Genomic DNA, 16,291 nt, shown 5'->3' with positions numbered 1-16,291 from the left:
TCCGGCCCCCCAGGACTGTACCTGGGGGGTGGAGAGCCCCTGCCTGATCTAGTGGGGGTGGGGTTTCTGTTCCAGTTCAGACATTTCTAGAACTTTGTGACGCTCAGTGTTTTCTGCTGTCCACTCCACAGTTGTTGCTAGTCTATGGTTAGGTGGCACTTGTGTTTCAAATCCATTTCCCCGGGTGACCCCTGGGAAAGGTCAGGGTTCTGTCCCGAGGGACCTACCGGTCAGAGGTTCAGGGAGTGGTGACACCCTGTCTGCAGTGTCAGCCACCCACGCCGCAGACCATTCTCTCGAGAAAGAGAAGAAGTAGAAATGGGAGGATGCCGAGGTCCTGACAATCTCTGTCCCCAGGTGGAGACAGGCTTGATGGGAGAGGGGCACAGATGCCCCTGGAAATGCAGCTCCACAGGTGCCCTCTGTGCAGGTGCCCCCTCTGCACCCTACGTTTGGAGTCCTTGTGTTTTTTATGAAAGGGTCGCTGTGGTTCTCCGTCAGTGAAGGGCGGGGCACCCACGTTTCGGATTTTAGGAAAATCACACGGCTGCGTGGTGCGTGCCTGACCCAGGCAGGGCTGCCCGACGCCCCTGTGGTGATCGGCTGCAGCACTTCTGTTTATTTTTTAAATAGAAAGGGCTTTTTTTTTAAAAAAAAAAAATCATAGCAATGCTCCTTGTAAACAGTTTCAACAATAAGGAAGTTTAGAAAGTAGGAATTGAAAGGAAACTCTGAATTCCACCCCCACCCCCTAGGAAACTGGGTCTGCAGTGGGGATATCCCATCCGGATGTCCCGATGACCGCTCTTGTCCCTGGGGTCCCCAGCCGTCCCGCTCGCTGCCAGCGCTGTGAGCTCTGGGGACCCAGGTGCAGAGCTGTGGGCAGTTGCAGACGCAGAGGCCCTGGCCCCTTACCTGCCTCCATCCTCAGGTCTCTGTCCTGCGGGGGCTGCTGGGGGCGCCAGTCCACGTCAGACCTAGCACGCAGGGCGGGTTCCACTTTCCACATCGGCTTGACTTCTGTCCGTCGTGAATCCTTTCATGAAGCTGTTCTGTTGCCTTGATGTGACCCTTTGCACATAGAGAATGAAGGAATAAAACGGTGTGTGATGGGCCTGAACCAGGCAGGGCCGCACCGGGGCCTCCATCAGGCCAGCACTGCCTCTTGAGTTCCTCACGGCCGAGTCCCTTCATCTCGGCGGCTTCCTGTGTGTCGTACCTGCCATGCGAGCGGCCAGACCATGTGTCCTCAGGCAGCACGGTGGCCACAGCAGTGGCAGTGCTTCTCACGCTGCTTGGTCCCGGGTCCCTCTGCTCTCAGAAATCAGGGGGGACCCCAGTGAGCTGGGCTTTAAGTGGCTGGTGTCTGTTGATACTTAACGGTATTGGAAATGAATACAGAAATTAAAAAAAAATCTTATTCATTTAAAACTAAATAAACCCATTCCATAGTAATCTGGATTACGTACTGTTTCATGCCAAGTAATATTTTGTAAGACGAGGTGTGCAGTGGGAAGAGAGGCCCCCTCCTGCATTTTGCCGCTCTCTACTGTGGGCCTTCGAGGACGGTGGGTTCTCACAGCCGCCTCTGCATGTCGTGTGTTGTGATTTCCCGTGGCACGCAGCCTCTGGAGGAGGCCACTGCACCCTCGTGACGGGGCGGCAGTGAGACAGGCACACGATGTCCTCGTGCTAGGAAAACCCTGTGGCTGCACAGAGTCCCGCAGGCCCCGACACTTGCACGGCCACAAGCAGTGCTTCCCGTGTGGTGGGGACGAAGGGCAGGAGGAAGTCTCACCTTTAGTAACGGCAGTCGAGCCGTTGCCCGGCCCACGAAGCCGCTGCCACTCAGCTGTTCTCACCTGACTGCCAGTGACGGCGGGTCACGTGTCGGTGCAGCGCATGTACTTTATGGTGGTGACAATCAAAAGGTGATGAGGCTGCTTGTCACCTGCCCTGGGGTGTCCTGTGTAGGCACAGATCTGAACCCCACTGTCCTTAGTGGGGTTGCCGCCATCTGTCTGCTTGGTACACCCCTGGCCTTGACTGTCTCGTGTGGGATTGTGGCTGTTTGATGTTAAATGACCCATTGCGTTTCACACATAACAGTCAAATCCCCAGGCCCCTGACTGCCGCCATCTTTAACTCTACGACTATTTTATTTAGCAGCTGAAGGAAGGAAGTATTGTTTTAACTGGCTGCTTTGTCCCTTCGGACCCTTACTCTAAAAAGTTTATTTTACCAAGAAGTTTGTACATATTAAAATGAAAATGTGGCTGTTGATGAATGGCTAGATGTGGCCGCCTGGAATGGGGTGTCGGGGCTGCGAGGCTGTTTGCTTTGGTGGAGAGAATTGGTGCTGCGTGGTGAATGACAGTTGTGTGTGTGCGTGAGTGTGTGTCTGTGTGACAGTCCTCTGGCCCTGCTGTTGGCTCCTGCCCTCCCCTGCCCCCCGACTCCTGACCTCTGGGCCCTGCAGAGTGGGTGGAGGGAGCCTGGCTGGTCGTTTCGGGGCCTCCTCGGCATGGCTGAGATTTAGTGAAGTGCTTCCTGTTCGAACCCACTGAAATGGAGTTTTATTACTCAAGTGTGGAGCCCACTAGGGAACTGAAGTATAAATCTGTCCCAACAAATTATGGGAAAAATCTTAGGTCTTCTACTGTGTGCCGTCTGTCATTCAGTGACACTCTTACAAAACGTAATTGCTAGACCTTGCAGCCATTGCACTACGGGTGTTTACTGACCAAAACCCTGCTTATTTAAAAAGCTTGCCATATAAATAGGACTCAGGAACAGCATATAGTTAGTTAGAGTTTGTTTTTTGGTTAAAATTCAAATTCAAATTAATTTTAATGAATTATATTAAAATTAAATTACCTATTTAGTTGAAGCACATTTGCATTACAAATGATTTCGTACCTATGTTTCCCAACTGATGACCTGGCCTGGGCCTCCTTGCAGTCCTCTGTGTTTCCAGGTGCCACTTGCCCACCCGTGGTGGCCTCGGCGCGGATGCGGAAGGAGGCTGTGCCGTTGCTGAGGCTTCACTGTTTCAGTGGGAGGTCATGCGGCCAATCTTTCTGTGTACGCGCTGATTGAGAGAATATAGTAGCAAGAACTGCAACATATTTATCCATTGTCCAGAGAGTCAGTAAAATAGTGCAGGTGGGGTGGGCCAACCAAACAGGTGTTTCTGGATCTCTCTTTGATGCAAGATGGTCTGTGAGTGGTTGATGGTCTCTCTGTCCCTGTCTCTGTCTCTCTGTCTTTCTCTCTGTCTCTCTGTCCCTGTCTCTGTCTCACTGTCCCTGTCTCTGTCTGTCTCTCTGTGTGTCTCTCTGTCCCTGTCTCTGTCTGTCTGTCTCTCTGTGTGTCTCTCTGTCCCTGTCTCTGTCTGTCTGTCTCTCTGTCTGTCTCTCTGTCCCTGTCTCTGTCTGTCTGTCTGGCTCCCCACCCCCCAAATCAGAAGTGTTCGGATGGGTGAATTCCTACCAAGTACACCGCGTCCCTGATCGGCACTGGTCTTCATGTGGATCAGAAAAGGGACACCCAGCGGTCCGTGCGCCCCCTTGCTGCCCCTTGTCCCCCACCCCCCGGCCCCCCAGCACGATCAGACTGGTGGTGCATGTGTATCACACGGGGTCACCCTGCGCGTACTCTGCATGTCTGCCTGCTCTCGCTCAGCTTCACACTTGTGTGGTTCGTCTGTGCTGCTGCTGGGAGGTGGAGCCTGTGTATTCCTGTTCTGTATGGGATTCTGCTGGCATGACTGCACCACAGGTTCCTCATCTGGCAGCTGTGGCTCCCACAGGTAATGCTGCTGTGACCGGTGAGCAAACGTGTGCATTTCATTTCTGTGGCCTCACCGGCACAGGGGTGTGTGTGTCCGGCTTCAGAGCGTCCTGTTAGGTGGGGGAGGCCCGCGCTGTTGTCCCCACTCACAGCAGACGGAGTGTGAGTTCCCCTTGGTCCACATCCTTGCCAACACTTGCTTCTGCCTTGCCCTTAAATTGGAACCATCCGTGGTATCCCACTGCGGTTTCGCTTGCATTTCCCTGGGTTATAGATGCTGAGCACAGCATCACGTGGTGGCTGCCATTTGAAATCCTCTGCTAGAAATGCACCTGTTCATATCTTTTGCCCATTTTTCATTTGGGTCGTCTGCTTTTTTCTTAGTAATTTGTAAGAATTATTTATATATTTTGGATCCCTGTGTAGGACATATTTCGGACAGAGTACCTTCTGATCCTTTGATTGCTTCTTCACTCTTCTACTGGCTCTTTGATAAACCGAACTTCTGAATTTTGATGCAGTATGTATAATATATCATTGTTTTTCCTTTGCGGTCAGTGCCTTAAAAAAAGGTGTGAAAAGTCTATTTAAGAATCTTTGTCTACATGAAACCTTTTCCCTTGCTGTCCGTCAGGCCAGGCTTTGTTGTCTTCCCTTGACCATTTATGATCCATCTCACACTAATTTTCATGATGATGGGTCATGATGGTGGGTTCATTTTGTCCCATAAAGGTAGCAGCCGACCTGGCCCCGGCGTGTTTCCCTTTGGGTTTGGAACACACCCCTGTGCCATAGTCATATCACTACACTTGTGTTGATCTCACTCTAGAACATTCTGTTCCTCGTTTTATTTGTCTCTTCTTACATAATGTCTTAATTACGCAGGTGTATAAAAAGTCTTATTATTAAGCAGTGTGAGTCCTCCAGGTAGGTCTGTTTTTCTTCAAGATTGCTACTCTAGGTCCTTTGTACGTCCATGTAACATTAAAAATTAGCTTGTCAATTTTCAAAGAAGTTCTGGTGGGATTTTGATTCAGATTGCATTGACTACCAATGAATGTAGGGACCATTGACATGTTAACCATATTGGATCTTCCAGTCCATGCACATTGTATATTCCACCATTTATTTAGATCTTTAATTTCACTTATCATGTTTCATAGTTTAATGTGTAGAGTTCTTATATGAGGTGTGATCATAAACTGGTGAATGTTTAAATAATAAAAAAAAGTATTACAGTAAAAGACACATTGCCATTAATCCCCCTCAAAATACTCCCCCTCGCTTCAAACACACTTATCCCATCGTTCTTGCCACTTTCTGAAGCAGTTCTGGAAGTCCTCTTTCGTGAATGTCTTTAGTTGCGCTGTCGTGGCTGCCTCCATGTCCTGAATCATTCTGATTTTGCGGAAGAGCCAGAAGTTGCAAGTGTCAGATCCAGTGAATAAGGTGGATGAGGACACACCGTCATGTTATTATTTGACAGAAATTGCCATACGAGAAGCGATTTGTGACAGGGAGCATTGTCATGATGGAGGATGGTTTACGCACACTCTAAAACACGCCTTCCCTCAACCGTAGCTCACACCTGACTGACTGCACCGAGCAAGTTGAAACTTGTCACACACAGTTATTAAGGTTTGATGTGCCAGTTCTGGTATTGAAAGTCCTGCCTTTCTGTTGGATGGCACTTGGCAGCAGCATTCACCGTATTTTGTGGTCACAATGGAAAGGTTCCATGTCACATATCACTTCTGGCAGAGCAATTTCTGTCAAATAAAAACATGATGGTGTTTCCTCATCCACCTTATTCACTGGATCTGTCATGTGCAACTTCTGACTCTTCCCCAAAGTCAAAATGATTCAGGACATCGAGGCAGCCACGACAGCGCAACTAAAGACACTCATGAAAGAGGACTTCAGAACTGCTTCAGAAAGTGGCCAGAACGATGGGATCAGTGTGTTCGAAGTGAAGAGTATTTTGAAGGGGATTAATGGAAATGTGTCTTCTACTGTAATACATTTTTTTTAAATTTAAACATTCAGTGTATTTTTTGATCACACCTCATATATCTTTTGGTAGATTTAGCCCTGAATATTTGCCGATATTGGGTGCTATCATAAGTGATTATCTTTTTCCAAAGCATATTTTCCATTTGTTTGTTGCTGGTATGTAGAAATACAGTAGGCGTTTGTATAATGACCTTAACAGTGATCTTGGTAACTTCACTTTGGGATTTTGATAGATTTTAGTAGATTGTTTTGAGTTTTCTCTGTACACAGTATATTACCTGTGAATAAAGCAATATATACTTGGTCAGTCTTCATGCCTTTCAGTTCTTTTTCTTGCTTTGTTTCCCTGGCTAGCATCTCTAGTAAGCTGTTGACTGGAAGTGGTGAGAGAGGGTATCCTGGCTTCATTCCTGGTTCAGGGGACAGCTCAGGGTCGCCTTCAGCTGATGATTTGCATGCTTTCCCGCTTTGGGGTGCCACAAGCTGTGTGGCATCTCCCTTTGGTACCTTTGGTCCCATTGACAGCCTGCTGACCACCCACCAGCCTGGCAAGGGGGTGGGGGAGGAGTCCAGACTGAGCCGTGGTCGTTCTTTGACCAGGTGATGGGATGTGGAGGGTTGTGGTCAGTGAGAAAACATGTCCTCCTTGCTCTCTGCCACATTTCTTTGTGGCCGCTTAATAAGATTTTTGAAAGAATGTTAAGGATTTATAACTGTAAGACTTTTACTCTTTGGAAGGTCTATGATTTATTCCGTGAAATTGGGTCAACTAAAATTTCTGAGGACAGCTGGGGGAGGGCAGCACCGTAGATAGTCCTAGATGCAAAACATTTGGTGGAGGAAATATTAGCACACACTTCAGCCATAGTGATGCATTTGGTTTCCTTCTGTATGGGACAGAAGTAAAAATAAAGAAAGTGAGGTCTTTGTATAAACACGTGCTGAGTGTCAGACACGTCTGATTGGTGGCGTGACCGTGCCTTTCTAAAGGAGCTTGTGAGTCGAAATTACAGCTCCTCTGCGACTGCTCGCCCTCCCAGATGTGGGTTTTACGTTTCTGTCATAAACCAGGAGAGGATGCAGTCACAGGAGCAGTCGTTTCAAGTTGTGCTGTGTTGAACTCTTCTCTGATACCCATCAGCAGTGTGTACAGGTGTGCGTGTCCGATGCTGCGGCAACCTTAAACCTGTACCTTTTGGGGTCCTTGGACCATGTACTGTGTGTGTTTAGAGAAGCAGTAGTGGGTTCATTGGTAAAGTGTCGTTAGACGTGTACTTTAAGCCAGAAGGAACGGTCTCATGCTTGAATTTGATTTTATTACAACATAAATTCCTAGTACATTTTATCTTATGCATATTGCACTGGGTTGTTCAGAGACCTTCTGCCTAAAGGGATGCTGATGGAAATGGGGGAAAAGAGGAGAAATGTGGGGAAACAAGCCACACAGTGTTATCAACACGTTCTCTGAGGTTGACTATGAAAGCTTTTCTTTCATTGTGGGATTGAGGCGGTATTGCTTTCTTTGTCAGGAGGTCAGTTTTCAGCCATAGAATGGTTTGTTCTTAACTTCACCCCCTCTGACCCACCACCTTCCTGAAGGTGCACAAATTCCTTATTAACCAGGTGTTCCCAGGATTGAGAAGGCTGTTCCCTCTGCCTGCAGCCCTATAGTCCTCTGTCGCAGTGGCTCCCTGAGGCCCATGCGCTTTTGGATTTCTGGAATCTTCCACGTTAGATGGGGTCCGTAACTCCTTTCCTGTCACCTCTGAGAGGCAGAGCTCTGCCGCGTTTGCAATTCTGTTTTGACCTCAGCCCCTTTTGAGTTGAATTCTGGGGTGGATTCAGGACAGCTTTTCAAGTTTACTCAGTTGAGCACACTTTGTTGCGTGCCTACTGTGTGCCACTTCCTACTGTGTGCCACATCCTGGGGATCCTGCAAGGCAGCCACGTCGCTGCTGTCACAGAGGTTTCCTCCCCCAGGCGTCAGGGGCTGACAGAGTGAAAAAGTGAAGTGTGTGATGTGGGTATGGAACATAGTACAGGCGCTCGGAGGGGAGAGAAAGCAGGGGGACGGGAGCGAGGTGTGCGATCGTGGGACTGCGTCTGGGTGCTCAGGAAAAGCCTCTCTGGGGAGGTAGGTTAGAGAAAGGTGGGAGACTGAGCCCCAAGGAGATGAGGGCACAGAGTTCCAGAGAGGGAAGGGCACTTCCCGCTGCTTTGCCCTGGCTCGGGGGCGGTGGGGGAGGCACATCTCGTTTGCCCGTGGGCACGTCTCTGAGCGGTGCTGGGGAGCCTGGCATTCCCAGACGCCTTTGGCCACTGCGCCCTTTCCCCGTGAAGCCTCTCCTGTGAGTTCTACTGAAAATGTCCCCGGAAACCCGGTTTACCCCCACGCAGTCCTTGTACAGGGGAGAAGCTGCCCGGAGGACGAGGCTGGCCCGAGGTCCTTCTGCTCACCCTGGCGGTGCCGAGCTGGATGGAGCTCAGGGCTGCCAGCTCGCGGTCCAGCCCCCCAGGCCGGGTCCAGTGGTGAGAGCCCTGTGGGTGCTCCTGGGCCAGTGCGTGTGCCATTATAGACCAGCTGGAGTGGGAAGTTGGCATCTCGGAGCCCGTGATGGTCCTGGCTGGGGAGCCGCCGTCTCAGCCGCGTCTCAGCCCACTGAGCAGAGCTGCTGCCGGCCGGGTGCTGGGGCATGTCTGCCCTCTGTCCCCTGCTCCGGTCACAGCACTTCACTGTCCTCTGGGGAGTGAGCCTTTTCCCACTGAATTCACTTTGCTGGGACTGCTGGTCAGTGTCCCCACACGCTCGCCATGGGGTCTGACTCCCACAGTCTGGGAACCTCCCGCCCCATTTTCTCTTGCCTCAGAATCGCTCCACCGGTTCTCCAGCTGCCCAGTTCCCTTCTGGGGGCTGCCTTTGTCGGCCTGGATGCTTTCTGTTGCTGCAGCCATGGACCCCTGACACATGCTCCTTTGCTTTAACTTGTCTGCATCCTGGAGTCCAATGTCTTGCCTCCTGGGTTCCTCATGGTGTCCTGGTTCTGGTCTAGGAGGCAGTGCTCCCAGGCTGGGCGTTGAGGTTCTGCAGCCTCCCAGCCCCACGCCTGCTGTGTTCCAGATTCTCGCCGGTGTCTGCTTCTCCAGAGCCGAGCTCCCACTGCCTTCCTCTTGGGGCCCTGGGCCCTGGCACAGCCTGGCTCTGAGACAGCCTGTGCCAGAGGCAGCAGGCGTGACGGTCTCGGCTGGCAGGGGCTGCCGCTGGCACGGAGGGAAATGCTGTAAGTGGTGCACCCTCGGCTCTGGGGACGGGTTCCCTCTGGGGCGGGAGAGGCCAGGGCCATGTCCGTGTTCATATGCCGCTTGGCCTGCCCCAGACTCTGTGCTGCTCACACTCCTTCAGGGATCTTCTGTTTTTCACAGTGTGGAGGACGTGATCTTCTGAAAGCCCCATTGTTTATAATAGAACTGGGTTCTGAATAAATTATATCTAAGTATTTGTTTCTCTCAGTTTGACAATGCATTTAAAAGTAAGAAGAAACTCATGGTAGTAGGCTTACACAGATGCACCCATTAAAAAAATTCTACAGTTAAATTCTGGGCATTTCAGTGTCTGAGAGGAGACGTCGGGAAGCAAGGCCGGCAGGGGGTTGGTGATTGTTGAAGCGGGTGTTACGAGCTCATACTGTTCTGTTTACTTTGTATGCGCTCGAAATTCTCACAATACAGAAGCTTTTCTTAAGCAAAAGCAATTTACATTAAAATCCTGGAAGATCTCAAATTTAAATTGCAGATATCAATATGAGCACTTCCTTTCACTGAAACAAAATTTGTATTTCTTGCTGTTCCCAAATCCGAGACAGTTCAAAGCCGCCAGGCTGCGGGACACCCCAAATGAAACAGACACTAACAAGTGAACCAAAGCTGTGTCCTGGCCGCTCCTGGGACGCTGGAGGCAAAGGAGCTGCACGTACGTGCTGGGCGGAGCTCGCTGGCACATGTGTGCCTCGTGTGGGCGGGTGGCAGTTCTGAAACCACTTTCGGCCAGAGTTGAACAAAGACAATACGTCGTGGGTGATGAGAAGCAGGCCCCTCTCACTGCTGTGGAAGGAAGGTGAAGGGAACGCCGACCTGTGGTGTTGGCTTGGGCTCCGAGGTGCCTGTGCAAACTTAGGATTTGACGATAGAAACTGATGTGTGAGTGTGCGCACACTGTGTGCTGCAAGGGCGACCCCGGTGGTGCAGGGCGCACAGAGCACCGGGCCTTGGTGTCTGGACATTGTCCACAGGGAGGAGCCAGGCTCTGGAGAAGGGGTTGATCCCAGGGTGGTGACCAGAAAGTAAGGAAGTGCTTAAAAAAAGAAAGAAAGGTTGGGGTGGGGGCTTGTCACAAAAACACGAGCGCTGACCTGAAGCAGCTCCCAACAGCCAAAGCCTGGGCAACAAGTAAGGATAGTATTGGATTACCACACAGAATAAAATAAACATCCATGAGCCCTTCGTGATGGAAATAAATCATTGATTAAATGGGAAGATGGAGAAGTGACAGCTCATCCTGCTGTCTAACGTGGAAGTCTAACTCATCTACAGAAGCAAGAGGAAAGTGAACCAGGGGACTTGCGGGTGGGATGTCCCGAGGGTCCCTTAGCCGTGAGACACCCAGGGCCTTCTCCTCCCGTGAACCTTGGTAGGTTGGGTCTTTCAAGGCATTCGTTGATTTCATCTAAGTTGTCAAAGTCACTGGCATAGAGTTCACAATAGTCCCTGTTGTCCATTTAGTATCGGTATGGTCTGCAGGCCATCCCCTCTCTCACTGATACTCTTAACTTGTATCTTCTTTCTTCACTTTTCCCCATCCGTTTATCTAGAGGTTTATCCATTTTATTGTCTCAAAGAATCAGCTTTTAGTTTCATTGGTTTTTCTCTTTTCTAGTTCATTGATTTCTGCTCTTTGTTATTATCTTTTCTTGGAGGTTTCGCTTATTTTGTGTTTGATTTCTTCTGTTTTTAGTTTCTTAAGGCGAAACCTGAAGTCATTGATTTGAGACGTTCTTTTCTAATATAGGTTTTCAGTGCTAGGAATTTCCCTCTGAGCACTACCCATTGTATTATGTTGTGTGTTCATTTTCATTCATTTCAAAATACTCTCTAATTTGTGTTTTAATTTCTTTTTTGCCTCATGAAATACGTTATTTAGTTTCCAAATTTTTGGAGTTTTCCAGGTATCTTTTCCAGTACTGATTTCTAATTAAATTTCATTTAGTCAGAGAACATTTTTATATGACTGGACTTGAGTCTTTTAAAATGTATCATGAGACTTGCCCAAAAGATGTATATCTTGGTAAATGTTCTATGTACCTTTAAAAAGAACATGAAGAGTATGTATTCTGTTGTTTATAGAGCAGTTCTGTAAATGTCTTTTTGGTCAAATCGGGTGATCGTTTCCTACTAGTCATCTGTCTACTTGTTCTGACAGTTGCTAAGAGCAGGGTGTTGAAACTGCCGTCTATCACCGCAGGTTTGTCCGTTTCTCCTTTCGCTCCATGACTTTTTTCTTCGTGTAGGAAGCTCTGCTCTCAGGTGCATCGATGTTTAGGATTGTTGTATCCTCTTGACGAACTGACCCCGGTACCATTAGGAAATGGCTTTCTTTATCCCTGGTGACGTCCTTTCTTTAAAATTTACTTTGATATTAATATAACTGTGATAACTTTCTTTTGATTAGTGTTTGCATGATATACCTTTTCCATCTTTTAATCTATTTGTATCTTTGTACTTAAAATGGGTTCCTTGTAGGGAGCGTTATAATTGGGTCTGTAAAACTGGGGGAAGATTTATTTCATGATATAAAATGCGTGACGTCCTCTCCAAATCATTTGCAGTCCTACCTCACAGGATTCTTCTTTACACTCTGGCAAGGTGGGGTCCTGCTTTTACATCCAGTCTCACAACCTCTGCCCTTCCACTGGGGTTGGGGGGCCATCTGATACGGTCATTGATGGAGTTGGGTTTACAGCCACCATCGTTCTGTTTGTCTCCTATTTGTCACGTTCTTTTTCTGCCCGCATTTGGATTGAATATTTTTATGGTTATATTATATATTTTCTATTGACTTTTAACTAGAACTGTTGTTCTTAAGTGGATGCTTTGTGATTTATGGCATATATCTCCACCTTTTCAGTCTGCTGTCAAGTGCTGTCACACCACTCCACGCCTAGTGTAAGAACACAGGAAAGCATGCTCTACCCCTGCCCAACCGCCTCTGTGTTGTTTTTGATGTTTTCTTAGTGCACTTGACATAAACTTCTCAATGCATTATTATTTGTGCTTTAAACAGTTCTTTTTTAAAGAGAGTCAATATGGGAGAAGATACTTTTATATTTATTTTACTGTGTGGTTCCCACGTCGCACACTCCACCCTCATAGCGAGCCGCGTTTCCTTCTGGTGCGACCTGCTTTCTGCTCGAAGGACTTGACTCCTCTGATATTTCTGTTAGTGCAGAGCTGCTGCTGCTGAATGTTTTCAGCTTTCGAACATCTGAAAACATCTCTGTTTCACCTTTGTTTTTGAAAGCTGTTCTCAGCGGTGGCAGTTTGTGGCCCCCCGCCCAGCGCGTCCCTTCACTGCCTGCTGGCCCACGTGCTTTCAGCTGAGAAATGTGCTGTCGCTCTTCTTTTGCCTTTCTGTCTGTGATTTGTTTCGTTTCTTTCCCAACACCTTTTAAGACATGATCTTAGAACGAGTTTTAAGATACTTGGGCCTTGGTGTCGTCTTCTTCCAGTGTTTTGTGCTTGGGTCTGTGGGTTTTAGTTTTCATCAAATGTGGGACATTTTAAGGCGTTACTTTTCCAGTTCTTTCTGTTCTCCTGACACCACAGCCTGGGGCAACTATGGGGCTCACTGAGGTCGTTTCTCCTCTGCGATCACCATGCCTGATGTCCAGTGTCTGGAAACCATAGTTTCATGTATTTTGTCAGTTTTAGCTGTTTCATGTGTGAGGGGAAATCTGGTCCCTGTTACTCTATTTTGGCTGGAAGCAGAATTCTGATTGTCCCTCGGGAAATTTCTAATTGTCAAAATTGTATTAGCAGCTTTTGGTTTAAAATAAATAATGGTCTCACCAGTGGCTAATACTTGGGTACTTACTGTGGGCCGGACATGGTACTTCTCAGCTGGATTAGCTGGCTGAGTCCTTGTCACATGCCTGTCACGTTCTCGGCGCTGTTTCCTCTGCTCTGCTGCCAGCACCTGCCTGCACGTTCGTGGAAAGGCCTGTCTGGTGCCACTTGGAGACGCAGCGTGCAGAGTGTGCTGGAACTGCGTGCGGCTGTGCTGGCGGCCCTGAGCTCCGTGACGCCGCCACAGTTCCTGAGAGCAGGGACGAAGGCCGTGCTGGCTGCACTGTCTCCTTTGATGTGTGCAGTCACCTCTGAACCACCCCGGACAGGCGGCAGCTGTCCCCATGTGGCATGGAGCTGCTTTTCCAACCCCATGCTTCCCGCTCCACTTCGTATGTGCCCCTCCTTTGAAAGAGTAGGTCTGTGTACAGTGTGGTCTCGGCCGATGGAGAGGACTGTGGAATGAGGGCGGCGCTTTACTTCCCGGGACCATGTGAGCGCATAGAACACTGGCTGGGCTTGTGTGGAGCAGTCAGGAAGCTCCTTGGGTGCTGTGTGTACTGGCTGTTAGGGGTGAACTGTGTCCCCCTCAGAAAGAAGACACATGGAACACCCAAGTCCCAGGACCTCAGGACGTGACCTTGTTTGGAAAACAGGGTCGTTGCCGATGTACAAATCATTTAAGATGAAGTGGTACTTGACCCAGGTGAGCCCCTGATCAGCATGACTGGTGTCCTTACAAGAAGATGGCTGAGACACACAGGGACAAGCCATGTGACGATGGAGGCCAGCGTGGAGTGACACAGCTGCCAGCCAGGGACTGCTGTAGTGCATGTGCAGCCAGCAGGAGCCGGAAGTGGCAGGAGGGTCCCCATAGGTGTCGGAGTGGAGTTGTTCCGCCTCCAGAACTGTGAACAGTACGTTTCTGTAGTTGGAAGCCTCCCAGGTCGTGGCAGCCATAGAACGTGAGAGCCCTGGGATGCAGTTTCTTTCATGGACATTGCCCGGCACCAAAGCATGTCTGTGTGACACGAGACGGCTCGTGTGCTGCTGGTGACGGGCGGAGGTACGAGTGACGCAGAGGCTGAGCTGGGCCACACTTGACTCCTCGTGCATCTGTGATGACTTAACGTCAGGGAGCAGCATTCGGACGTCGAGGGCGCTCACTGAGCACGGCAGTCGGGGAGCCTGTGCCGTGGGTGCTGCTCGTCCCCTCCTGCTCTCGCCCAGAAGCCTCCACTGCATGGTTTTCTCCATCTGTATGTCCTGTCCCTGAGGCCATAACTTAGAAGCTTCAATTATTCCATTATCCTCTCTTATCAAACTGTTGCCACCTTTTTTTAAAAGGTAAAATTGTACATTTACTGGACTTTTTATTTATCGGGCCTTTTACATATCCTTTTTATACTGTGGTCATGTTTTTATTAGCGTTATATTGACTATTATAGCACCTGGTTGTTACACTGCAGTTTGGAATAGTCTGCTCCAACCTTATTTTCCCATAAGCCCCAGTAGTTGCAGTCTATGGTTTTGTGGCATGTGAGTTTATTCCAGAACACATGTGTCATCTGACAGCAGACTTCTTTGCTCTGTTTACTGTGCATCTGGGAGGACATTCCTCTCAGGCAGGCATCGCGGCACGAGAGGGGAGGCTGCAGGACACTGGACATTTGGCTGTGGACTGTCAGCTGCTAGCGTAGGGCCCTGAGAAGGTGTTCAGTCAGTGTTGCAGCGGACACAGGATGGGGTGGGAGCAAGGGCACACAGCACTGCCAAAACCTGGGTCTGCACCAGAGCTGTTCTTATTTGGGGAGAAACAAACAGTTGCCACCATTGGGCCTTGCAGAGGGGTTCCAGAATTGGGGAGGGGCACTGTCCTGAAATGCAGAAGATGAACATATCTCTGAAAGTGACTGATGGTCGACATCAGAAGATCAGTTTCAAAAGACTGGCTCGGAGAAGACATGACTCTGCAGACAGGAGCAGAAGTTCATGAAGAGAACCAGCTGAGAGGAAAAGACAACAGAATGACTTGTAAAGGGAAATGGTTGAAAACAAAGTTTACGGTTTAATTAAAATCTGTAGTAGAAGCCACGTGGGATAAAGTGACATGGAAAATAGTGGTGACGTGGAGAACATGCTTGAGAAGATGCCTGGGAATGCAGAATGAACAACACGTGTGGCAGCGGTGACAAAGGCCTGATAGGATGGAGCAATGACACCTGCACAAGATGCGATCCCCAAAGAAGCCAACATACATCTAACAGGAATGATAACCAGAATGTAACTGAAGAACATTTTTCTGAGCACAAAGACGAATATGTATTGAAAGGTTCATGTTTGGAGCAAAATAAATGAAAAGAGACTCTTACCATCCGTCTTCTGACAACATTTGGGAATTTCAGGATTGAAAAAGAAATTCTAGCAGAATTCAGATAGAGCCAAGTGACAGGAACAACCACAACATGACTAGCCCTGTCCCTCCCTCAAACCCCCAGACAGGAAACACTTCAGCTGATGGGGATTTTCTTTGATGTTGAGGGTGACACAGTGGCTAGAGGTTTGGAGAATAAAATGTCTGATCTAAGATTTTATACCCAGCCATGCTAAGACTTTTATACCCAGCCACATGGTTTTTGTGTGAAGGGTAAGAGCCACCCGAGATTGCAAGGGTTTGCAAAACATGCCATCTACCTTGCCTTCAGGAAAACGGTGTTCCTTCTGGGCAAGAGATGAATAAAAAGTGTGAACCTGAGAGAAGTAAGTTACTGTTTAAGGAAATAACCAGATACAGAACAGTGATTGTACAGATACTAATCCCAGAGTTATAATGTGTACTTGGAAACCAGAAAGCACTTAAGCAGCCAGCCTTTGGGAGTGATCCTGTACGTGACATGTTTGTTATGGTTCTTTGCTTATAAGCAATAGGGAAAAAATAATTGTTGAGTAATTTAATCAAGAACAGGAATTTGTCACACTAGTAAAGGAAGAGATGACAGAAAGGCCTCATAAGGGCCTTAAGCCAGGATCAACAGGAAAATCTCCATAGCTGTTTATTTCTATATTCTGATTATAAAAGTAACACATGCTCGTCACAGAAGAGTTTTAACAAGTGACCCACGATACCACCACATGGGCAGACACTTGGTGGTGGGGCTCTTCTGTTAAGTGATTGATGTGTGCAAGAGGCTGGTCTTGGGGGGAGGGCTTGACGAGCTGGGCTCCAGCTGCGTGCCACCCTTTGGTCTGGGGACAGGGCCCTGTGACTGCAGGCTCATCAGGAGCACCTGAAGTGGGGGAGAGGTGGCTTCTGTCACACCGGACTAGGAGGCAGCCTTCCGAACGGCATTAGCAAGGTGGTTATGACACT

The 16,291-nt window shown here is 48.8% G+C and overlaps 1 protein-coding gene across 4 annotated transcripts in view; it reads left to right on the top strand.

The window, feature by feature from the left end:
* Positions 1-16,291, top strand: part of HDAC4 (histone deacetylase 4) — a 288,740-nt gene that overhangs the window by 19,644 nt on the left and 252,805 nt on the right. The window lies entirely within an intron of this gene.

The sequence above is a fragment of the Rhinolophus sinicus genome, linkage group LG01, assembly GCF_036562045.2.
Source record: "Rhinolophus sinicus isolate RSC01 linkage group LG01, ASM3656204v1, whole genome shotgun sequence".
NCBI classification, from domain to species: domain Eukaryota; kingdom Metazoa; phylum Chordata; class Mammalia; order Chiroptera; family Rhinolophidae; genus Rhinolophus; species Rhinolophus sinicus.
This window is presented reverse-complemented; position numbering and strand designations above follow the sequence as displayed.